Source organism: Hemiscyllium ocellatum, chromosome 9, assembly GCF_020745735.1.
Source record: "Hemiscyllium ocellatum isolate sHemOce1 chromosome 9, sHemOce1.pat.X.cur, whole genome shotgun sequence".
NCBI classification, from domain to species: domain Eukaryota; kingdom Metazoa; phylum Chordata; class Chondrichthyes; order Orectolobiformes; family Hemiscylliidae; genus Hemiscyllium; species Hemiscyllium ocellatum.
The window spans coordinates 7,100,803-7,126,533 of record NC_083409.1 but is presented as its reverse complement, the minus strand read 5'-3'; the positions used below and the strand labels follow the sequence as shown (position 1 = coordinate 7,126,533).

Here is a 25,731-nt window from a genome sequence, read left to right as displayed (position 1 = left end):
TCCCTCCCTCTCTTTCTCCCTCCCTCCTTCCTCTGTTCTGTCTCTCCCTCTGCCTCCTCTTTCTCTCTGCCCCTTTCCCTCTCTCTCCCCTCCCTTCTTCCCACTCCCTCCCTCCCATCCCCTTCCCTTGTCTTCCTCTCCCTTCTACGGTGTCAACCTGGCAAAGTTACCAACCCGGACTTCTTGCCTGCCAAATGGCATAAATAGCGAGGATTAGACAAAGCTAAGCTGTCCCAATATCAGCGGATCAGATCAAAGCTCTGCAGTCATTTCACATTCAGTCGTGAATGTTGGTGGACAATTAAATAGCTTACTGGAGGAAGAGGCCCCACAGACATCGCCGTTCTCAATATTGGAGGAGCCCATTAAATCAGTGCAAAAGGCTGATGCATTCACAACAATCTTCAGTCAGAAGTGCCGAGTGGGTGATCTATCTCGGCCTCATAAAGTGACCCTCAGCATCACAGGTACCATTCTCAAACCAATTCGATTCACTCCATATGATGTCAAGAAACGAATGTTGAACCTGGATACTGCAAAGACAATGGGCCCTGGTTACATTCCCGCAATACGACTGAAGACGTGTACTCCAGAACTTGCTGCTCCCCCAGCCAAACTCTTCCAGTACAGTTGAAACACTGACATTTATCTGACAATGTGGAAAACTGCGCATATATGCCCTGCACACACACAAAAAGCAGGACAAATCCAACCAGGCCTATTTTGCTACCCCCACCTAACCGCATCAGTCTACTCCCCATCATCACCTCATCAAACTACTCTCCACCATCACTAAAGTGATGGACCCGGTCATCAACAGTTCTAAGAGGCAGTGAGGTCAGCAAATGCTGGAGGTCAGAGGTGACAGTGTGTTGCTGGTAAAGCTCAGCAGGTCATGCTGCATTCGAGGAGCAGGAAAAGAAAGCTTCAGGCCAGAGATTGCTAATGGTTGTGATTGTCTCACCCACATTTTATTTAACTAGCTCAGAAACGAATTTCCAAATTTTTAAACCTGTTGGTATCTTCTATAGCCCAAATCTGTTCAAATCTGTCCAAATCTCAGACTGAATCTGTTCAAACCTGTCCAAATCACAGACACTCGCCATCAAAGTATTACAACAAAATGGTGGACCTTCCTGTTAATGAAACCAAACACCATGAAAAGGTCTTCTCGCCTCGTAATCTGCTAAAATATGATTAACAGAGAACTCTTAAATTCCACTGTGTAAAGAAAGTAGTATCAATTTATCCTTTAACTCGAAAAGTGAATATTAAACAACAACTATTCAAAACCATTCTTCCTAACTGCTTAGTATCTGCCTCCAATTGTGAAACAATATGTTGTTCCAATAACAACCGATTAAAATTACATTAACTTCATGTCAAAACCACACTGCAGCTGTCATCTTCGGTGTATTTCTTTCTTTGAATGGAGATCTGCCTGGGTTGTCTTTTTTGTTTCACTGCAATAAGTTTCACGTGGAAAGGGAGGTTTCATGTGAGAGAGTTTGAAATGGCATTTGCTCTTTCGATGGCAGTTTCTCTGTTGTTGGCAGTTACTCTCTCAATGGCATTTACTCAGTGGAAGGCAGTTTTACTCTGTCGAGGGCAGTTCCTCTCCTGATGGCAGTTATTCTCTCAATGGCAATAACTCTGTCGATAGTCATTACTCTGACGATGGGAGTTACTCTGTCGATGGCAGTTCCTCTCGCGATGGCAATAACTCTGTTGATGGCATTTACTCTGACTTTCAAAATGCCTGCGATTTTATACCCCCAACATTGGCTCATTTCATTGGTTCGAATTTGGCAAAACAATAAATTCAAACTCAATTGGATTTTAGTATCCCCAGGCATAATTTAAAATAATTGGTTAAATTGGAATTATGGTGAAAAATAAAACAACTCAGGTCTCTGTTTCACAGCCAAATGTTACATATTTTCAATTTTCCAGTACACACTGAGACTACTAATTAGTCATTTGACAGGTGACTGTGAGCAACATTGAGTGCGGGAGTCAGTGGTTCTGATGAAGGTTAGGCTGTGGACTGAGGAACAATTAAAGCAAGATGGGTGCTGTAGACAAATGCAAAAAAACGTTTATGAAGAAGTGTACAGTGTGTCACACAGTCAAGTGAGGAGGCAATCACAAGATTGGGCCAACCTTGTGTGGTGTATTTGGATGGAAGACTGGACAAGCTGAAGGATTTCCTTACAATGATGCACACAAAAATAAAATCATTATCTGGAGTACACTTACTTTCAAAATTCAAAGAAATATATTCCAGGAACAAAAATGATCTTTGCAGGTCTCAAGAAGAAGAGTGAACGTGAAGACTTGATAGCTTCTCTGAAATCTGCCACTGCAAAATGGCTTTGGAGAGGGTGCAAAGAAGGTTAACCAGGATGCTGCCTGAACTGGAGAGCTGGTCTTACGAAGAAAGGTTGACTAAGGTCGGACATTTCTCTCTGGAGAGAAGGAGGAAAAGAGGTGACCTGATCGAGGTATACAATATAATGAAAGGCGTGGATACAGTCAATAGCCCGAGATTGTTCTGGATTGACTGGCACGAGGGGTCATCGTTTAAGATATTAAGAGGAAGGTGTAGAGAAGACGTCAGGGGTACAGAGACAGCTGTGAATGCTTGGAATGCATTGCCAGTGATGGTGGTCGAAGCAAAGGGACATTTAAACGACTTTTGGGCACGCATATGGACATCAGTGAATTGAGGGGTTTGTAGGTTAGGTTAGCTTATTTTACTTTAGATGAGGAATAATCCTCGGCACAACATTATGGGCCAAAGGGCCTATTCTGTGCTGTACTTTCCAATGTTCTATGTTCAAATAACTGACAGAATCTGTTGCCTTATTTATTGATCAGTTTAGATTTGACTCCTGAATGAACAACGTCTGATGGTATTATTGATGTTGCAATTATTTTTTAACTTTTTTTTCACGACGTGTCCAACTCTGGCATTCTCTACCATCCTGTAACATTGCATTGTTCTGTTTTAAATTTGGAAATCATTAATCCTTTCAAACAGTAAGAATAAAAGGGACAGTCAAACCAAAACAAATAAAAAAACGCGGCCACATCCAGGTACCTCTAAGGTCTCAGTTCAGACCAGCTTTCACACTCTCTTAAAGTTATAATAGACGCCTTCAATTCCATACATAAAAGACACTTTATGTGTAGTTCAAATTACAGAGTCATTGACTTTCCTTCCAATCTGAGCAGCAGATTATGAGGATAAGTGAACACTCACTTCGAGGCCACATTCATGGGAGGTATTTTGCCTGTCGTTATATTGTGGAATCCATGAAGGTAATTGCCACATACCTTGAGCTCTGCAGTCTCCGGATTATTATCACCATAAGACTTGCTCCAACACCTGTAAACTATATGGCTCTGTGTTTGTTTACAAGTGATTGAAAGAAGGCCGTATACCTAACACTGAAATTTCATTTGTTTTCCTTCTCAGTTTAAAAAGATGACAAATCTGTTGTTTCGATGAATCAAGAGGACCTTGTCGATTGGCTCCTTATTGGTGTAACCAAGTGAATTAAATATTTAATCATCAAGCGGTACAGCCTCAGGTAAAAGTCACTGACACGTTTGTTGTGATCACTTGAGGGGACGGAGCAGAGGGAGGTCAGTTCATCACTTCTCACCAAAACGGTAATCGCTTGTGAACTTGCTTGCCTCAACATGGTTAATAATGAGGTGAACAGAATGGACAGCACAGTGAATCTATTCTCAGACAACGAGCAGGTCAATGGTCTCTCCCCCTTGAAAACGAAAGGAATTCCTAAACATACTTCCCACATTCCTACCGTTTCTTTGAGGTGAGTGTCCTTTTATCTCTCTCGCCTTGTTGAGGGGTCAATCTTTAATCTCGTACAGAACATGTACACAGCCTCACCCCCTCACCCCCCAACTGTAAATATTGTACCTTTTTTTCTGATTGTGTGTCTGGTAAAAACATCTTTCTGAACCATTGCGCTGCAACACTCACTGGGGTGTATGTCACCTTCTCTCGAGGCTTTTCCAGTTGGAACAGGAAATCAAATATGATTCTCGATAGGAATGAGAGTGACATGGTAGTTGTTAAGTGGGTGTTTAACTTTCCAAATATTGACTGGGACTACTATAGTTCAAGCGCTATATATCAGTCAGGTTTTATCCAATGTGTGCAGGAGCATATGTGCAGGCGAACAACGGGTGAGGCCACTTTTGATTTGGTACTGGGTAATGAAAATGGCCAGGTGATAGATTTGAAGTTAGGTGAGCACCTTAGTGATACTGACCAAATTTCAGTTATGTTTACTTCAGTGATGGGATGTGAAAAGCATATACTGCAGGGCAACAGTTAAAACGGAGGAAAAGGCAATTACAATGCAATTAGGCAAGATTTAGCAAGCATAGGATGGGAAGGAGACTGCAGGGGATGGGCACAGTTGAAACGTGGAGCTTTTTCAAGGAATAGCTATTGTGTGTCCTTGATAATTGTGTACCTGTCAGGCAGAGAGGTAGTTGTTGAGTGTGGTAGTCGCTTATTACGAAGGAAGTTGAATCTCTTGTCAAAAGGAAGAAGAAAGCTTATGTTATGATGAGATGTGAAGGCTCAGTTAGGGCGCTTGAAAGTAACAAGTTAGCCAGGAAAGATCTACTGAAAGAGTTAAGAAGAGCCAAGAGGGGACATGAGAAGTCACTAGCAAGTAGGGTTAAGGAAAATCGCAAGGCTTTCTATAGGTATATCAGGAATAAAAGAACGATGAGAGTAAGATTAGGGTCAATTCAGGCCAGTAGTGTGTGGAGTCAGACGAGATAAGGGAAGAGCTAAATGCCTTCTTTTCATCAGAATTTACACCAGAAAAAGATAATTTTGTCGAGGACAATACTGAGATAAAGTCTACTAGACTAGATGGAATTGAGGTACACAATGAGGAGGTGTTAATAATTATGGAAAGTGTTAAAACAGATAAGTCCCAGGCCAAATGGGATTTTCCCTAAGATTCACTGGAAAGCCAAGGAGGAGGTTGCAGAGCCTTTGGCTTTGATATTTATGGCGCTATTGTCTACAGGAATAGTGCCAGAAGACTGGAGGATAACCAATGCTATCTACCTTGATCAAAAGGGGAGTAGAGAACACCCTGTTAATTATAAATCAATGAGCCTTAGTTCTGTTGTTGATCAAGTGTTGCAAAAGGTTATAAGAGATAGGATTCATAATCATTGAGAAACGAATAAGCTGATAAGGGATAGACAACACTGTTTTATGAAGGGTAGGTCATGCCTCACATACCTTATTGAATATTTTGAGAATGTGACCGAACAGGTGGATGAGGGTAAATCAGTTGATGTTGTATACATGATTTTCAGCAAAGCATTTGGTAAGGTTCACCACGGTAGGCACAAAGTACAGAGGGATAGGATTGATGGTGATTTAGTGGTTTGGATCAGAAGTTGGCTAGATGAAAGAAAACAGAGGATGGGCATTGCTTGGAATTGTTCATCCTGGAGTTTAGGTACTAGTGGCGTACCGCAAGGATGTGTTTTGGGCCCACTGCTGTTTGTTGTTTTTAATAAACGACCTGGCTGAGGGCGGAGAAGGATGAGTTAGTAAATTTGTGGATGACACTAAGATCAGTGGACTAGTGATCAGTGCCGAAGGGTGTTGTAGGTTACAGAGGGGCATAGCTAAGCTGCAGAGCTGGGCTGAGAGGTGGCAAATGGAGTTTAATGCAAAAAAATGTGAAGTGATTTACTTCGTAAGGAGGAACAGGAATGCAGAGTATTGGGCTAATGATAAGATTCTTGGTAGTGTAGGCGAGCAGAGGGATCTCATTATCCACGTACAACGATCCCTGAAAGTTGACACTCAGGTTGAAAGGGTTGTTAAGATGCCATACAGTGTGTTGGCTTTTATTGGTAGAGGGGTTGAGTTTCAGAGTCACGAGTTTATGCTGCAGGTGTACAAAACTCAGGGATGGCTGCTCTTGAAGTATTGCATGCAGTTCTAGTCAGCCAATACAGGAAGGATGTGGAAGCTTTGGAAAAGGTTCAGATGAGATTTACTAGGCTGTTGTTTGGTATAGACGGAATATCGTATGGGAAACGGCGGAGGGACTTGAAGCTGTTTTCATTGGAGAGAAGAAGGTTGAGAGGTGACTTAGTTCAGACGTATCAGGTAATCAGAGTATTATATAGGGTGGACAGTGAGAGCCTTTTTCATTGGATGGTGATGGATAGCACGAGAGGACATAGCTATAAATTGAGGGATGATAGATGTAGGCAGATGACAGAGGTAGCTTCTTTACTCACAGTGTATGAGAGGCGTGGAATGCACTGCCTGCAACTTTAGTAGTCTCACCAACTTTAACGGCATTTAAATGTTTATTGGATAGTCATATGAATAAACATGGAATTGTGTTCATTGGATGGGCTTCAGATTGTTTTCACAAGTCGACACAACGTCGAGGGTCGAAGGGACTGTACTACACTGAAATGTTCTATGTCTTAACACTTCTCCTAGATTCAAAGCTGATGAGTCCATCATTCATCACGAGATGCTGGAGTCTATTATGAAGGATGAGATAAACAAACATTTGCAAAGCATCAGTAAGTTTGCACACAGTCAACATTGGTTTATGAAAGGGAAACACTATTGACAAAACTATTGAAAGTTTTTGAGGATATAACTGGTAAACTAAGTACAGGAAAACCAATGGATCGGGGAGTTTGTATTTCCAGAATACATGAATAACATCGCATGTAAGTGTCAGATTGCCAAATCAGAGCACATTAGTGGTAATATACTAACATGAAATCCATGAAGCCTATAGATTGTTATCCAAACTGCTGAGTCACCAGAGAATTCACACTGGAGAGAAGCCATTCACTGCCCTGATTTTATGAAGGTATTCGCTCAGTCATTGTACTTTCTGGTATGACAGTGAGTTCACACTGAGGATAGGCCATTCACCTACTCTGTGTGTGGAAACAGGCTTTACTGATTCATCAAACCTGCTGGCACACCACTAACATAACACCAGGCGGAAATCATTCAACTGCTCTCTGTGTGGGAAGGAATTCACTCCGTCATCCATCTTCCTAATACGCCAGCAAATACATGGCGGGTGGAAACCATGACCCGGCTCTGACTGCAAAAAAGGCTTTCATGTATCATGAAATGTGCTATGTATCAGTGAGTTCACGTTGGGGACAAAATATTCACTTGCTCTGTGTATGGGAAGGGATTTGCTTGGTCACCAATCCTGTTTAAACACCAGTAAATTCACAAAGACCACAGTCCAAAGATTTTACTCTTACTTACACCAGTGAATGAATCATACAGCATTGAAACAGACTCTTCAGTCCAGCTCACTTGCCCTGCTCAGATATCGTTAACTGATGTAGCCTCACATGCCTATGTTAGGCCCACATCCTTCTGAACAATTCTTATTCATATATCCATTTAGATGACTTTTAAATGTTGAAATTGCACCTGATTCAAACACGATCTCTGTCAGCTTGTTCCATATGTACAACGTCCTCTGCATGAAAATGTTGCAATTCGAATTCCTGTTAAAACTTTTCCCTCTCAACTTAAACCTCTACTTTTAGACCCCCCCCCTCCCCTGGGGAAAAGCCTGAGGCCATTCAACTCATCTACGCTCCTCCTGATTTCATGAACCACCATAAGATCACCCCCTCAGCTTCCGTTCCTCCAGGTAAGAAAAAAGCCCCAGCCTCTTCGGCCTCTCCCCATATCTCAAACCCCCTAGGTTTGCCAACATCTTTGTAAATCTTATCTACACACTTCCAAGTTTAGCAGCATCATTCCCATAGCAGGGTGACCAAAATTTTATAATGTATTCCTAAAGTGGCTTAGCCAGTGTCATGTACAGATGAAATAGGATATCCCAACTCGTATATTCAGCGCAACAACCAATAAAGGCAAGTATGCCAACTGCCTTCTTCACAAACCTATCTACCTGAGACTCCACTTTAAACGAACTATACAACGACATTCTTAGTTTTCTTGGTCAACACTCTGCAGTGCCCTACCGTTAACTCTGGAGCTCCTGCACAGCTTTGCCTGAACAAAATGCCTTACATCACATTGGTCAAAACTCCATCTGCTGCTTCTTAGCCCACTGTCCCATCTAATCAATGTGCTAATCACTTTACGCTGAGATATCCCTTTATTGTCCATTATATCACCTATTTTGGTGTCAACTGTTAATTTACTAACCATTCCCTCTGTATTCACGTCCAAAACATTTTTATAAATGACGAAAAGCAGCATATCTGCTCTGGGTTGTTTGTTACTCAATTCTGCTTATTTCAAAATGCTGGTATTGAGTTTGACGTGTTAATCACATTGCGTTACTGTTATGGAAATGATTACAACATCAGTTCAAATCAAAGCGTTCACACTGGGTATGAACTATCCATCTAACCAGTGTATGACTTGGGATTTTCTCTTTCATCAGGACTGGCTAAACACCAATGAGTCTGTGAGGGGTTGCATGTGTGAGTGTGGGAGTGTGTGTGTGGTTGTCTGGATGAATGGGCACCGCACAACAATCAACAGACAGGAGGATTCCCTACCAGTTAGGGAACACTTCAGTGGTCCAGGACGTTCAACCTCGGAACTTTGGTTGACCAATCTTCAAGGTGGACTTTCGGATAGGCAGCAGAGGAAGCGGCTGATCAGAGGTTGATAACTAAGTTCGGTACCCATTGGGAGGGCCTTAACCGGGACATTGGGTTCATGTCACATTACAGGTGACCACAATTGCACCATACACAGATATTCCTACACGCACACACTCTCACATACACACGGACACAGGTACACACAGACACGCACACAGCAAACCACACACACCCTTTTAGACACACACACTCCCACACTCACATATGCACCCCCTCACAGACTTAAGACACTCTGCACCCACTACACACACATACACAAAAACACACTCACACAAACACACTTTCGCACACTCACAACCCCCAGCCCAGACAGACAGACACACACACAGACAGACAAAGACCCACATGCACTTTGACACATATGTGTGGCTTCTTTGACCCACAAAGACCCATTTTTTGTGTGGTGAATTTTTATTGCAGAGTTACATTACACTTTGCTCAAAAACTGCATTTATTCATGTCGAACCCTGAGCTCAAAAACTGCATGAATTTATGTAAAACACACTTATCTTACTTATTAGATTAGAATCAATCTAAATGTTAGGCAATAGACAGAGAACACAGGGGGCCAACACCTTCGACATATTGTCTAGCTATCACCATTGTCAGCAGCTAACTCGAGAGTGCAACTTTAAAACGAAGGGTTTTGTAATTTACGCATGAAAGAAGTGAAACTATCACTGTATTCTAACAGATGAAAGGCTGAACAGACAATCAATTTTTCAATGTATAAATTCAGTTACATCACACTGCAAATTTTTGCGATAAATTCTGTGTTACGATCGAGACCTCCACAATCACCTGATGAAGGAGCATTTCTCCGAAAGCTAGTGTGATTCTAATTAAACCAGTTGGACTATAACCTGGTGTCGTGTGATTTTCAATCAGGAATAAAGGCAGTGAGCCTGAAGCGTGGAGAGATAAGCTCGAGGAGGGTGGAGGTGGGGAGAAAGTAGCATAGAGTACAATGGGTGAGTGGGGGAGGGGATGAAGGTGATAGGTCAGGGAGGAGAGGGTGGAGTGGATAGGTGGAAAAGAAGATAAGCAGATAGAACAAGTCCGGACAAGTCATGGGGCAGTGCTGAGCTGGAAGTTTGGAACTAGGGTGAGGTGGGGGAAGGGGGAGTGAGGTAACTGTTGAAGTAAGAGGTTCAGGGCAGAGGAAATGACCTGGCAGTTGCAGTGGGAGAGGGACTCCCTGAGATTCTTGTAGAGAGAGGAGGAACAATTCTTTAAGGCAGGCATCCTTGCAAGAGGATTCGCAGTAGGGTTAAAATCAACGAGGTAAAAACAATGACTGAAGATGCTGGAAACCAAATTCTGGATTAGTGGTGATGGCCCATCACCTTCAACATGTTGTATAGCTATCACCATTGTTAACAGCTAACCTGAGAATGCAAATTTTAAAAAAAGGGTTTTGTGATTTACACATGAAAGAAGTGACACGATCACTGTTTTCGAAGAGATGAAATGCTTAACAGACAATCAATTTTTCAATGTATAATTTCAGTTACATTACACTGCAAATTTAAACTACATTACACCGGCCCAGTGATAAACAGTGAGTATAGCATACAATAGAGAGTTGCGGGAGACATCATTGATATAGATTCGGGGAGAAAACAACTCAGACAAGACTGAACTGGGGACCGAGGAATAAGCCCATACAGATGATAAACAGGAGAAAAGCTTTCAATGGAGACAGGCAGACAAACTTTACTGAGGAGGATTCTGGGGAAAGTCAGCTCAGTCAGCAAGACTGAACAGCGGATAGAGGAAGACGCCCACGTACCCACTCAACCACAATCCAGTACGGAACAAGTGGAAGAGCATTCAGCAAAGAGTGACAGACGCAATTCACTCAGAAGCATTGGGGGAGAGGTCGACTCAATAACCACAATGTAGCAGCGTATTGGGCGAGAACCCCTACTCCGAATGGTAAATAGAAGGATGAACATTCAATGGAGAACAGCAGAGCGTCATTAGCCAGCGGTAAATGCGAATGGGTTTGAATGTGATATTCTTTAGAGGGACAGCATGGACGTTTTGGTCTAAAGGGACTACTTCCAGACTGCCGGAATTCTAAGATTCTAAGACATCAATGGGGAGCATTTAGGGAGGAGTCGACTCAGTCACTGCAACAAAACAGCGGATCAAGGAAGAGCTCAATACCAAGGAATGGCAATCCCTAAGACTGATATTACTGTAGTCCTTTCTTCTTTCCACCTTTTCCAACCAAGGGGATGTCAGAAAGTACCCACGAAAGTACTTGATCACTTTGTAAAGATTGCATTGTAATTCAACTCACCAGTTAAGTGGAAATTCTCAACAAAACAGTTTCAGAGTGGTCGCTTTGTGATGCATGTGCTGCTGGTTTTTATAAGTGCAACTTCGAGGAACACTGGGCAAAGTGGGTTCAACGTACAAGATAAAGGCAAGCTAAGATTCTTTCATCTTCCTTCGTGTGAAGAGTCGGAGATGGCAGTTAAAGCCGTGGAGTGCTCGTATTCGCAGATGTAGGAGATCAGGGAGCAGTCTCGTCTTTCTGATGACTATACACACCGGAAGTGTGAACAGCAGTTCCTCAGAGACCACATTGTTCAGTTGGAGAGTACCTGGATAGAACGAGGAGCATGCAGAGTGGAAAGGTTTGTAATAGGCAGTAGTTACTGGGATGTGGCCACGCCAAAGGTTCAGTTTGAAAAACGGATGACCACCAGGAGAGGCGAGAAGAAGTAAAAGGGATACTGATAGCTATTCCGCTCTGTAACAGCTATCCCGTTTTTAATACTGTTGAGGGGGGCATAGACTCTCAGGAGCGTGGAACAGCAGCATACAGGCCTTCACAGAAAGGCAGTGCCTGAGAAACACAGTGCCTGATAAACTGAGTTGCTGAGAAACACATTGCCTGAGAAACAGAGAGCCTGAGAAACACAGTGCCTGAGAAACACAGTGCCTGAGAAACGCAATGCCTGAGACCAGAGCCTGAGAAACAGAGTGTCTGAGAAAAACAGTGCCTGAGAAACAGAGAGCCTGAGAAACACAATGTCTGAGAAAGAGAGTGCCTGAGAAACACAGATGCCCTAGAAAAAGAGAGACTGAGAAAAACAGTATGTGAGAAACACAGAATGTGAGAAACACAGTGCCTGGGAAACAGAGTGCCTGAGAAACACAGTGCCTGAGAAAAAGAGAGACTGAGAAACACAATGTCTGAGAAAGAGAATGCCTGAGAAACACAGTGCCTGAGAAACGCAATGCCTGACAAACACAGTGCCTGAGAAACAGAATGCCTGAGAAGGGTTGGTGGTAGATTATTTTTATGGCTGGAGTTCGATGAACAGTAGTGTTAGGCAGGTATCCAGACTGCGACATCTGCTTTTTATGATATAAAGTACTTGGAAGACAATGCAGTTGCTGCTGTTAGTAAGTTTGCAGACAATACAATTTTCAGTGAAATTGTGCATAGTGACAGCAGAATGTACATCATTTTCAGATTTAGCAGAGAAATGGAGTTGGAGTTCAAACTGCGGTCATTGTAAGTGGTTTCACCTTGAGAGATCAAATGTTCAGGACAATTATGAAGTTAATGGAAGGTGCCACACAGGAGGTTACTGAGTAAGATGCCTCTGATGTTAGAGACAAAGTGGTGGCATGCGTGGATGTTTCACCGTCTAGCAGAAAGCAGACTTTGGAGATTAAAGGTTCCTTCTCAGGATCTCTTCGGGTGGAAGTAAACTAGTTTGGTTTAACCCGGCTGGAAACCAGAGCGACAAATCTGTGGACGAATTAGCTTGTCAACAGCCGGTCGACGGTGCAGAGAGCTTGTGAAGACAGATAGACCGTTTATAGGTCAAACGTGTAGTCAGTGCGATAGTTTGAAATGTGTCTATTTTAATGGAAGAAGTATGAGGAAGAATGGTGAAGAACGTACAGTGTGTATCAATACTTGGGAATATGATGCACTGGCCACTACAGAGACGTGGGACAGGTATGGTTGTTGGGTATTCCAAAGTTTTCAAGTTTCAAAAGTAATTTGAGAAAGGTAACCGACAAGGGATGAAGAGCATCTAATTAAGAGGAAGAAGGAAGATAACGTAAGGTTAAGAAGGTAGGTAACAGACAGGAATTTATCGGGGTACAAGATAGTAGGAAGGAACTGAAGAATGGACTTAGGAGAAGTAGAAGGTGCATAAAAACGTCAGCCTGTAGGATTAAAAAAAATTCTATGGCATTGCATACAATTGTGAGGAAAAGGAGGATAGCCAGAGTGAGGGTCTGGCCGATCAGGCAGAGAGGAGGGAACTTGTGCCAGGACTCAGCAGAGGTAGAGAATGTCCTGAATGAATTCTTTGCCTCAGTATTCATTAGATAGGAGGACTTTGATGTTTGTGATGACAGCGAAGAACAGGCTATTGGGTTCGAATATGTTGACGTAAAGAAGGAGAATGCGCTGAGAGTTTTGGAAAACAGAACGACAGAAAAGTCCACTGTGCCAGACGGTACATACCCGTGGGTCTTACAGCAAGTGATGGAAGAGATTGCCTCACTTTTGGCGATGATCTTTCAGCCCTCACTGTCAACTGGATTATAGCAGATGATTAGTGGGTGGCAGGTGTTATTCCCTTGTTCAATAAAAGGAACAGGGACAATCCTGAGAATTATAGACCATTCAGTATTAGGTCTGTGGTGTACAAATTATTAAAGAGGATTCTGACAGACAGGATGTATGATTACTTGGAAAAAAATATTGTTTGGTTAGAAATATGATGACATCCTGAGGGGCGCATCATGCTACAGAAACTTTTTTGTAATCTTCAAGGATGTGACAAACACATTGATGAGGTTAGAACAGTGGTTGTGGTGCGTATAGTGTGTTATCATGATCTTCGATAAGGTTTGCTCAGGCAGGCTCATTCAAAAATTAAGGAGATATGGTATGTGAGGAAATTTGGCTGTCTGAATACAGAAATAGCTGGCTCCCGGAAGACAGAGGGTGGTAGTTAATGGGAAGTATGAGCTGGAGTTCGGTGACCAGTAGTGTTCTGGATAAATCTGTTGTTGGGACTCTCCTCTTTGTAATTTTCGTAAGTGACTTCAGTGAGCAAGTGGAAGTGAGGGAGTGGGGTTAATAAATCTTCTGATGATTCGAAGGTTGGTGGAGTTGTAGGTAATGTGAAGGCCTGTTTTTGGTGGTAACGGGGCATTGACATGATGCATTATTGGGCTAAGTGTCAGATCGATTTCAAACTGGAAAGTGTGAAGTGATCCATTTTGGAAGATCGAATTTGAATGCAGAGTAGAGGTTTGAAGGCAGGTTTCTTGGTAGTATGGACGAACAGAGGGATCTTTGGATCCATGCCCAGGTGCCCATTAAAGTCGCCACACAATTTGAAAGAAATGTTAAGAAAACATACATTGTCTGGGTTTCATTAACAGGGGGATTTAGTTGAAGAGCCGCGAGGATATGCTGCAAATCTATGGGGTTTAAAAATGTGTTGCTGGAAAAGCGCAGCAGGTCAGACAGCATCAAAGAAACAGGAGAGTCGACGTTTAGGGCATAAGCCCCTCTTCAGCAAAACATTTTCATGCTCTGATTTCCAGCATCTGCATTCCTCACATTTTGCAAATCTATGGAACCCTGATTAGTCAACACTTGGAATATTATGTTCACTTCTGGACGCATCATTATAGCATGGATGTGGAGGCTTGAGAGAAGGTGCCAAAAGAGATTTAACAGGATGATGCTTGGACTGGAGGTCATGTCTTATGAAAGAAGGTTGATGGAGCTAAGGTTTTTTTCTCATTGGAGCGAAAAAGTTTGAAAGCAAACTTCATAGTGGTAAACAAGGTGTTGAGAGACACGGATAGAGTGAATACTCAAGAGTCTTTTTTCCCAAGGCCGAAATGGCTACCACAATAGGGCAGAATGTTAAGGTGATTGAAGGATGGCTTAGGGCAGCTATCAGGGCTAGGTTCTTTACGCAGAGTGTAGGTGTGTGGAATAGACTGCCAAATACATTTGAGAAATTGAAGCAAATCTTAGATAGGCAATTGGAGGATAGTACAATAAAGGGTATATCGTTTAGTTTCATCTTAGACGACATTTATAGATCGACAAAACATTAAGGTGGGAAGGGCATAAACTGTCCTATTTTCTATGTAAAACAGCTCGAGTTTTACTTGACTCTTTTGAAAACTCATACCCTCTAATCCGTTGCAACATACAAATAAAAATCATAAGACGATAAGACATAGGAGAAGGAATTATTCCATTTAGACCATTGAGTCTGCTCCACCATTGAATCATTGCTGATAAGTTTCTCAACCCCATTCTACCGCTTTTCCCCCATAATCCGTGATCTCCTTAATGCTCAAGAAACTATTTCCCTCTCAAATATGTTCAATGACCTGTTCTCCACAGCCTTCTACAGCAATCGCAACCACAGATTCACCACACTGTGGATGAAGAAGTTTCTCCTTATCTCCATTCTAAGACATCTTCACGTTACTCGACGCTTATGCCCTCGGGTCCTCGTCTCTCTTACGAATGGAAACATCGTTCCAACATCTACTCTGTCCAGGAATTCCGTATTCAATCTGTTTCAAATAGATAATCTCTCATTCTTCTAAACGCAATCGAGCACAAACCCAGAGTCCTCAAATTTCCCCATATGTTAAGCGTTTGATTCACTGAGCCTCCCCTGAACTCGCTCCAGTTCTAGTACGTCCGTTCTGAGATACTTGGCCAAAACTACTCACAATACTCCGAATGTGCTTTGACCAGGGCCCTATAGCGATTCAGAAGTACATCCCAGTTTTTTTTATATTCAGTCCTCACAAAATAAACACCAAAATTGCGTTTGCATTCGTAACTACTGACGTAACCTGCAAGTTTACCTTAAGAGGTTCCTGGACAAGAACACCCAAGTCTCATTCCACTTCAGGTTTAAGAAATTTGTCCAAATTTAGAAAGTAGTCCACGCCACCATTCTTCCACCAAAATGCATGAACTCACACTTCTCCATGTTGTTCTGCATCTGCCACTTCATTGCTCACTTTCCTAAGCAGTCGAATCATTCTGAACCTTTCCAAATTCCTCATTGCTACCAGTCCCATTTTGTGTCTTTGTATCTTCTGCAACCGTAGCCAGAAAGAGCTGAATTCCTTCGCCTTGGCCTTTAATACAAAAACTGAAAAGTTGTGGTCCCAACACTAATCCTTCCGAAAACAACTTGTCACTGCCTGCCATCCTGAGAAGGAACCTTTAATCTCCAATGTCTGCTTTCTGCTGGACAGTCAAACTTCCACCCATGCTACCACTTTGTATCTAACATCAGAGGCATCTTACTCAGTACCCTCCTGTGTGGCACCTTCCGTTAACCTCATAATTGCCCTTAGCATTTGATCTCTCAAGGTGCAACCACTTACACTGACCGCAGTTTGAACTCCAACTCAATTTCTCTCTAAAATGTGAAAATGATTCATATTCTGCTGTCACTACGCACAATTTCACCGAAAATTGTATTGTCTGCAAACTTACTAACAGCAGCAACTGCATTGTCTTCCAAGTACTTTAGATCATAACAAGCAGAGGTCACAGTCTTGATACTTGCCTAACACTGCTGTTCATCGAACTGCAGCCATAAAAATAACCTTCCACCAAACCTTGTCAGGCACTGTGTTTCTCAGGCACTTGTTTTCTCAGGCACTGTGTTTCTCAGGATCGCTGTTTCTCAGGCATTGTGTTTCGCAGGCTCTCTGTTTCTCAGGCACTGTGTTTCTCAGATACTGTTTCTCAGGCACTGTGTTTATCAGGCATTGTATTTCGCAGGCTCTGTTTCTCAGGCACTCTGTTTCTCAGGCACTGTGTTTCTCATTAAATGTGTTTCTCAGGCACTGTGTTTATCAGGCTCTCTGTTTCTCAGGCACTGTGTCTCTCAGTCATTGCGTTTCTATGAAGGCCTGGATGCTGCTGTTACACGATCCTGAGAGTCTATGCCCCCTTCGACAGTATTCAAAACGGGATAACTGTTACAGAGTGGAATATCTATCGGAAACCCTTGCACTTCCTTCTCGCCTCTCCTGGTGGTCATCCGTTTCTCAAACTGAAACTTTGGCGTGGCCACCTCCCAGGAACGACTGCCTGTTACATTCCTTTCCACTCTGCATGCTCCTCGTTCTATCCAGGTCCCCTCCGACTGAACAATGCGGTCTCTGAGGAGCTGCTGCTGTTCACACTTCCGGTGTGTATAGTCATCAGAAAGACGAGACTGCTCCCTGATCTCCTACATCTGCGAATACGAGCACGCCACGGCCTTAACTGCCATCTCAGACTCTTCACACGAAGAAAGATGAAAGAATCTTAGCTTGCCTTTATCTTGTACGTTGAACCCACTTTGCGCAGTGTTCCTTGAAGTTGCACTTACAAAAACCAGCAGCACATGCATCTCAAAGCGACCACTCTGAAACTGTTTTGTTGAGAATTTCCACTTAACTGGTGATTTGAATTACAGTGCAATCTTTACAAAGTGATCAAGTACTTTCGTGGGTACTTTCTGACATCCCCTTGGTTGGAAAAGGTGGAAAGAAGAAAGGACTACAGTAATATCAGTCTTAGGGATTGCCATTCCCTGGTATTGAGTTCTTCCTCGATCCGCTGTTTTGTTGCAGTGACTGAGTCGACTCCTCCGGAATGCTCCCCATTGATGTCTTAGAATCTTAGAATTGCTGCAGTCTAGAAGTAGTCCCTTTGGACCAACATATCCATGCTGACCCTCTAAAGAATATCACATCCAAACCCATTCACATTTACCGCTGGCTAATGTTTCTCTGCTGTTCTCCATTGTATATTCATCCTTCTATTTACCATTTGGGAGTAGGGGGTCTCGCCCAACACGCTGCTACGTTGTAGATATTGAGTCGACCTCTCCCACAATGCTTCTGAGTGAAGTATGTCTGTCACTCTTTGCTGAATTCTCTTCCACTTGTTCAGTACTGGATTGTAGTTGAGTGGGTATGGGGGGTCTTCCTCGATCCGCTGTTCAGTCTTGCTAACTGAGCTGAATTTCCCCAGAATCCTCCTCACTAAAGTATGTCTGTCACTCGCCACTGAAAGCTTTTCTTCTGTTTATCTTCTCGCTTCCCAGTTCAGTCTTGTCTGAGGTGTTATCTCCCCGAATCTGTGTCAAATACGTCTCTCAACACTCTCTATTGTATGCTATACGCCCTGTTTATCACTGGGTCAGTGTACTGTAGTGTAAATTTACAGTGTGAGTTAACTGAAATTATACATTGAAAAATTGATTGTCTGTTAAGTCTTTCAACTGTCAGAATACAGTGATACAAGATATCCTTTCTCCATAAGACATGACCTCCAGTCCATGCAGCATCCTATTAAATCTCTTTTGGCACTTTCTTTCAAGCCTCCACATCCATCCGATAATGATGCGACCAGAAGTGAACAAAATATTCCAAAAGTTGACTAATCAGGGTTCCAGACTAATCAGGGTTCAATAGATTTGCAGACAGTGAGGACTGCAGATGCTGGAGATTAGAGCTTAAAAATGTGGTGTTGGAAATGCGCAGCAGGTCAGGCAGCATCAAATGAACAGGAAAATCGACGTTTCGGACATAAGCCTGAAGAAGGGCTTATGCCCGAAACGTCGACTCTCTTGTTCCTTTGATGCTGCCTGACGTGCTGCGCTTTTCCAGCAATACATTTTTAAACTCCATAGATTTGCAGCATATCCTCGCGGCACTTCAACTCAATCCCCGTTAATGAAACGCAGACAATGTATGTCTTCTTAACATTTCTTTCAACTTGTGTGGCAACTTTGATGGACACCTGGGCATGGATCCCAAGATCCCACTGTTCGTCCACACTGCCGAGATACCCGCTTTCAAACCTGTACTCTGCATTCAAATTCGATCTTCCAAAATGGATCATTTCACACTTTCCAGTTTGAAATCGATCTGACACTTAGCCCAACAATCTATCATGCCAATGCCCCGTTACCACTAAAAACAGCCCTTCACATTACCCACAGCTCCACCTACCTTTAACGCATTGGAAGATTTATTAGTCCCCCCTTCCACTTGCTCACTGAAGTCACTTACGAAAATTACAAAGAGGAGAGTCCCAACAACAGATTCATCCAGAACACTACTGGTCAACGAACTCCAGCTCATACTTTCCATTAACTACCACCCTCTGTCTTCCGGGAGCCAGCTATTTCTGTATTCAGACAGCCAAATTTCCCCACATACCATATCTCCTTAATTTTTGAATGAGCCTGCCTTAGCAAACCTTATCGAAGATCATGATAACACACTATACGCACCACAACCACTGTTCTAACCTCATCAATGTGTTTGTCACATCCTTGAAGATTACAAAAAAGTTTCTGTAGCATGATGCGCCCCTCGGAAGCCATCATATTTCTAACCAAACAATATTTTTTTCTAAGTAATCATACATCCTGTCTCTCAGAATCCTCTTTAATAATTTGTACACCACAGACCTAATACTGAAAGGTCTATAATTCTCAGGATTATCCCTGTTCCCTTTATTGAACAAGGGAATAACACCTGCCACACACGAATCATCTGCTACTAATCCAGTTGACAGTGAGGGCTGAAAGATCATCGCCAAAAGTGAGGCAATCTCTTCCATCACTTGCTGCAAGACCCACGGGCATGTACCGTCTGACACAGTGGACTTTTCTGTCGTTATGTTTTACAAAACTCTCAGCGCATCCTCCTTCTTAACATCAGCGTATTCGAACCTGGTCCTCGCTGTCATTGCAAACATCAAAGTCCCCCATCTAATGAATACTAAGGCAAAGAATTCATTCAGGACATTCTCTACCTCTGCTGACTCCCGGCACAAGTTCTCTCCTCTCTGCCTGATCGGCTCCACCCCAATGCCATACAATTTTCTTTAATCCTACACGTTAACGTTATTATGCTCCTTCTACTTCTCCTAAGTCCATTCTTCAGTTACTTCCTACTATCTTGTACGCCTATGAATTCCTGTCTGTTACCTACCTTCTGAACCTGACGTTCTCTTCCTTCTTCCTCTTCATTAGATGCTCTACATCCCTTGGCGCTCACTGTTGCTTCACCCTTCCATCCGTTCCTTGCCTCAATGAGACAAAACTATCATGTTCTCACAACAATTCTTCCCGAAACAATCCCACATTTCTGTCGTGCCTTTTACTTACAACATCTGTTTCCAATTTAGGCACCACAGTTCCTGCCCAATGGCCTTATAATTCCTTCTCCTTCAATCAAATTATTCTCATAGGTTTGCCTCTATTGCTTTCCATGAGTGTAGCAAATATCAGGGAGTTGTGATCACTGTCACAGAAATGCTCTCCCACAAAGCCATCTGAAAATTGGTCTGGTTCGTTGCCAAGCACCAAATCCAATATGGCCTCCCGTCTAGTCCACCTATGCACATCTTGAGTGATAAATCCTTCCTGAACACACCTGGAACTACGCCAGTGAACAGTGACAGTGATAAAACTGCTACATTCAAGCTATTTTAACTAAGTTTCCAATCAATATTATGGATGTTAAAGTCACTCATGACAATATCACTGTTACTTCTGCACCTTACCAAATCTGCCGACCTACTTGCTCCTCCGTATCTCTGTTACTACTGGATTCTCTGTTGAACACTCGTAAGAAATTGGCGGCTCATTTTCCATATCTGACTTCCACCTATAATGACTCTGTCGACAAAACTTCTCAACAATCTCACTTTCTACAGCTGTCATACTATCGCCGATCAGCAGTGCCACTACCCCACTTCTTTTACCTCTCTCACAATTACTTTCGAAACTTAAAAACTCTGGAACACCCAACAACCATTCCTGTCCCACGTCTCTGTCATGGCCAGTACATCATATTCCCAAGTATTGATACATATTGTACGTTCTTCAACCTTCTTCCTCATACTTCTTCCATTTTAATTCCACCCGAAGAGATCTTGCAAGCCTCCCACCTCTCCAGTGCACGTTCAACCCGTTCTTCTTGCGCAGATCCCACTTTCGTTGGAAGATAATCCAACGTTCCACATATATGAAGTCTTCCCTCCAACGTCATCCCTGGATCGACCAAGGCTAAGGCGAGATGTTGCACTTAATAAATGCTTCGATGTGTTTGACGGTCAGTGTATTTGCAGATTGAAATATCTGCAACTCGGATGTTTACGGTGAGAGAGGCAAATTCAAATTAGATATGAGGGGCAAGTTTATTACTTGCATAATGGTAAGATCCTGGGACGTGTTGCCAGTGGTGGTTTTGGAGGCAGACACTATAAGAGCGTTTAAGGGATTTCTAAACAAGCATATTAATATGCAAGGAATAGAAGGGCATGGGCCATGGAAAGACATAAAATCTGATTTGGTGCAATGTTTGACACTAGATCGTGGGCTGACGGGCCGTCTCTGTGCTGTATTGTTCTACTTTCACAACGGATGTTTATTCGCTTGACACAATTCGAAAAGGTAAGGTCTGGGCTGCATTCCTAAAATATTTCGAAGGGTCTGGCCTGGTCCATAACAATGTCACAGAGTCCTACAGCATGGAAACAGGCCACTTGGACCAAACTGGTCCATGCCAACCAAAATGCCATTTTACTCTAATCCTGCACTTGGCCCATATCCTTCTGAATCCGTTCCTTGGCTGTATTTTCCCAAATACCTTTTAAATGTTATTAGTGTACCCACCTCAACCACTTCCACTGGCAGCTCATTCCATATACGATCCATCCGATGTGTAAAAAGGTTTCCCCTCAGGTTCTTTTTACGCTTTCCCCCTAAACCTATACTGATGTGCTCTAATTCATATTCTCAAACCCTGGGGAAAAGACTGAGTGAAGTCACACTATCCATGCCTCTCATGATCTTATGAGGTCCTCCCTCAGTCTCCTACACTCTAAAGAAAAAAGTACTCTCCCTTTAACCGAAACCATTGAATCCTGGCAACATCCTTGCAAATTTCTTCTGCACTCTTTCCAGTTTAGTAACATCCTTGATGTAACAAGGTGACCAAAACTGAAAACAATATTTCAAGTGTGGCTTCACCAATGTCCTGTATAACTGCAAAATAACTTCCCAAAATCTGTAGTCAATGTTCTGACTGACGAAGGGCACTGAAGAAAAAGCTCTCTTCTCTGCTCTATCTACCTGTGTCTCCATTTTCAGAGAAGTGCTTAACTGAATTCTAAGGTCCATCTGCTCCACTATATTCCTTTGAGGCCCTAGTATTCATCAAGATATTGTTGATAAGTTTGTAGATGACACAAAAATAGGTGAAAAGACAAGTGGAGTTGAGAAAGTGGGGGGGATTGCAGAAGGACTTGGTCAGGCTGGGAGAATGTGCAAAGAAGTGGCAGGTGGAGTACAATGCGGGGACTTGTGAGGCTAGATACTTTGGTGGGAAGAATAGAGGCACAGACTGTTTTCTAAGTTAGGAAAGATTTCAGAAATCTGAAGCACAAAGAGAATTGGGAGTCCTTGTTCAGGTTTCTCTGAAGGTTAACGTGCAGGTTCACCATTGGCTGTTTGAAAGGCAGTTACAATGTTAGCATAACTTTAACGTCAGAGGTGTACTGCTGAGTTTGTATCAGTCTGTAATCAGACCACATTTGAAATTTTGGTCTCCTTATTAAGGAAGGATGTGCTTCATTGGAGAGGGTCCAGAGGAAAAAGGGAGAAAGAATAAGAATGATCCTGGGAATAGAAGGGGTATCATATAAAGAGTGGTTGGGGATTCTGGATCTGAACGCAATTGAGTTTATAAAGATGATGGGGGAATCTTATTGAAACTACAGAATATTGAGAGGCCTGTAGAACATGGAGAAGGTGTTTCCACGAATAGAAGAAACTCGAGCCCGAAGGCACAGCCTCAGAGTGAAGAATGATCAGTCAGAACTGAGATAAGGAGGCATTTCTTCAGCCACAGGGTGGTGAATCTGCGGAATTCATTTTCACAGAAGTCGATGTAGGCCACGGTGTTGAGAGCATTTAAAACAGAGACAGATAGGTTCTTGATCAGTAAGTAGATCAAATGTTAAAAGGAGAATGGGTTAGAGAAACCATCCTACAAGATCAAATGGCAGAGCAGACTCAATTCTGACTGGCCCAATTCTGCTCCTATAGCTTAAGTGTTTTGGGTTTATGTAGAGGTTCCTTGAAACCCTGGAAAACTGGAAGTACGGTCACTTAGTGGTTAGCCCTGCTGCCTCACAGCGCTATGGACCCAGGCTTGATTCTAGTCTCGGGTGAGTGTCTATGTGGAGTTTTCACGTTCTCCCTGTGTCTGCATGGGTTTCCTCCGGGTGCTCTCGTTTCCTCCCACAGTCCAAAACTGTGCAGGTTCGGTGAATTGGCCATGCTAAATTGCCCACAGTATAGGGTCTGGGTGGATTACTGTTCGGAGAGTCAGCGTGGACTTGATGGACCAAATGGCCTGTTTCCATGCTGTAGGAATTGTGTGATTCTATGGACATTGAAAGTACTGGATTGTGAGCCCTGCTGTTGCTGTTTCTCAAAAGAACTTTGATAAGAGATAATCAGGGAGTGGCGAGAATGAGCATCAGGTTGCATGAGGGAACTGCTTTTCCTGCTTCCTGGAATACCATGAGCATACGAAGTGTGATCAGTGACTGTAGGTGGAACTCTGGGTTTTGGAGCTTGAGCAGCAGCTGGTCTCAGTGCGGAGCATCCGTGAGGCTGAGAGCTCCGTGGAGACTACTTTTCTAGATGTGGTCACTCTGCAGCTTCAGCACATGCAGGGAGAGAGGGAATGGGAAAGCAGCAGGCAGTCCAAAAGGACCAGGCAGCTAGTACAGGAATACTCTGAGTGCATCACACTCTCCAACCAGGATACAGTTTGTAATCCTGATCAGAATGATGGTTCATCTGGGGAGTGTAGCCAGAGCCAAGTCCCTGGCACCACGGGGGGCTCAGCAGTACAGGGGAGACTGGAGGAGCGATAGTGAGGCGAGATTGGAGAGTGAGGGCAATCGATAGCTGTTTCTGCAGCTGCAGATGGGAATCCAGGATGGTGTGTTGTCTCCCTGGTGCCAGGGTCAAGGCTGTCACTGAGCAGCTGCAGAGCATCCTGAGGGGAGAAGGGGAACAGGCAGCAGTGGAGGACCACATCGGTCCCAGTGACAGAGGGAGAAGAAGGATGTGATCCTCCAGTCAGAATTTAGGGAGTTCCCAGAGGGAATTAGCAGCAAGTGCTCAAAAGTAGGAATCTCCAAGATTACCCCCAGTGCTCCACGCAACTGAGAATAGAAAGAAGAGGATAGCACAGGTGACGGTGGAACTGAAAAGACAGTCCAGTAGGAAGGGCATTTAGATTATTTTAACATTGGGACTGGCTTTGAGGGGAGATGGACATGTACAGACCAGACGGATTGCTCCTGAACAGATGTGGGACTGAGCTCCTTTGGGGTGAGTGAGTTGTGCTATTGGAGAGGGTTTAAACTAACTTGGCTGGGCTGTGGGATCCAGGAGGTAATACCAGAGAGGAACACAGAGGTGCACAGAATCCTGGGAGAGAATAGATAGCACAAGAATAAGGAATACAACTTCTTACCCAGTTTCGGAGTGAGGGAGAGAGGTTAATACATTCTAAATCAGGGTAACTGTGTTAAGATGGGACTGCACGGAGTGTTGGGAATAAGACTGGGAAGGTACAGCCACAGAGTGTTAAGTGGAAATCTGATATGTGTCTGTCACATAGAAACATAAGATAATAAGAACATTAGAAATAGGAGTAGGAGTGGGCTAACTGAACCATTGAGGATGAGGGACGTTAGTTGTGCAGATAGACTGAAGAAGTTTGGACTGTCTTCCTCAGAGAAGAGAAGGCAGAGAGGAGATCTGATCTAGAAATCAGGAGGGGTCTTAACAGAGTAAACCAGCAGAAAATGTTCCCACCTGAGAAAGAATTGAGAGTGAGAGGCCATGGATTGAAAATAATTGGTAAAAGAACCAAAAGTGAGATGAGGGAAAAACATGTTCAGCCAATGGGTGGTTAAGGTGTGGAATGCGCTGACTGAGAGTGTGGTGGAGGCAGCTTCAATTGAAACATTCCGAAGGGAATGAGACTGTTATTTGAAAAGTGACAATGTGCAGGGTGACAGGGAGAAGGCAGGAGAATGACACTCAGCCAATTGATCATTTAGAGAACTGGATCATGCAGGATGGGCGGAATGGCCTCCTTGTGCACTGTAACAATTCTGTGATTGTGTGATCGAGCAGAGTTAAAGCTGGGGGAGGTGGGAGCTCGATGTCTCACTGTGATGCTGCTGCTGCTGCTGAGGTCAGTGAGATCAGAGACTGGAACAGGAAGCCAGAGCTCACATCAAACTCTGCCCATGTCCTTCACACTGAGACTGACAGGAGGCTACTCATTGATTTCACTCCATGCTGCAGGAATGGGACCACAGGCTGCAAATGGCCAGAACTCCTCCACACGGTGAGTAAAACTGACTGACTTATATCTCGCTGCTTCAAGGGGGCAATGGAACTAAAGAAATTCAGCTGGACACCCTGTTCGACACAATGCTCCTCAATCAACCATTTCATTCACTGCACCTCCCCACTAACACCTTCAACAATTCAGCATTCGTGATTTGGAAAGTTTCAGTGTTGCAAGCTTAATAACGGAGAATTGAGGTTTACTTACTTAGTCTGAGCTTGCTTCCTTTACCAAACCTAAGCCACAGTGAGAGCTCCCAGTGCAGAGGCTGTACAAAAACCTCAGCTCTCTGCTTCCATCCATCACTCTCAACCGCTCCCTATTTCATGGTCTGTCGGTCATTCTCACCCTCTTTGTGTCACTATCAGTCTCTCACTCATTTGTATGTCTTTCTGTCTCTGCCTCTGGGTTGTGAACTTTATTTTTCGTTGTTAAATCTTGCAGCTGCTCTTCACATGTGGCCATGGAGCGTGAGGGGGAAACTTGAGGCCTTCAGTGAGAGGT

General features: G+C 43.4%; 1 pseudogene; it reads left to right on the top strand.

Moving 5' to 3' along the window:
* Window positions 1-2,068: 2,068 nt before the first annotated feature.
* LOC132818892 (cytochrome c-like) overlaps window positions 2,069-25,731 on the top strand; it is a 40,733-nt pseudogene continuing 17,070 nt past the window's right edge.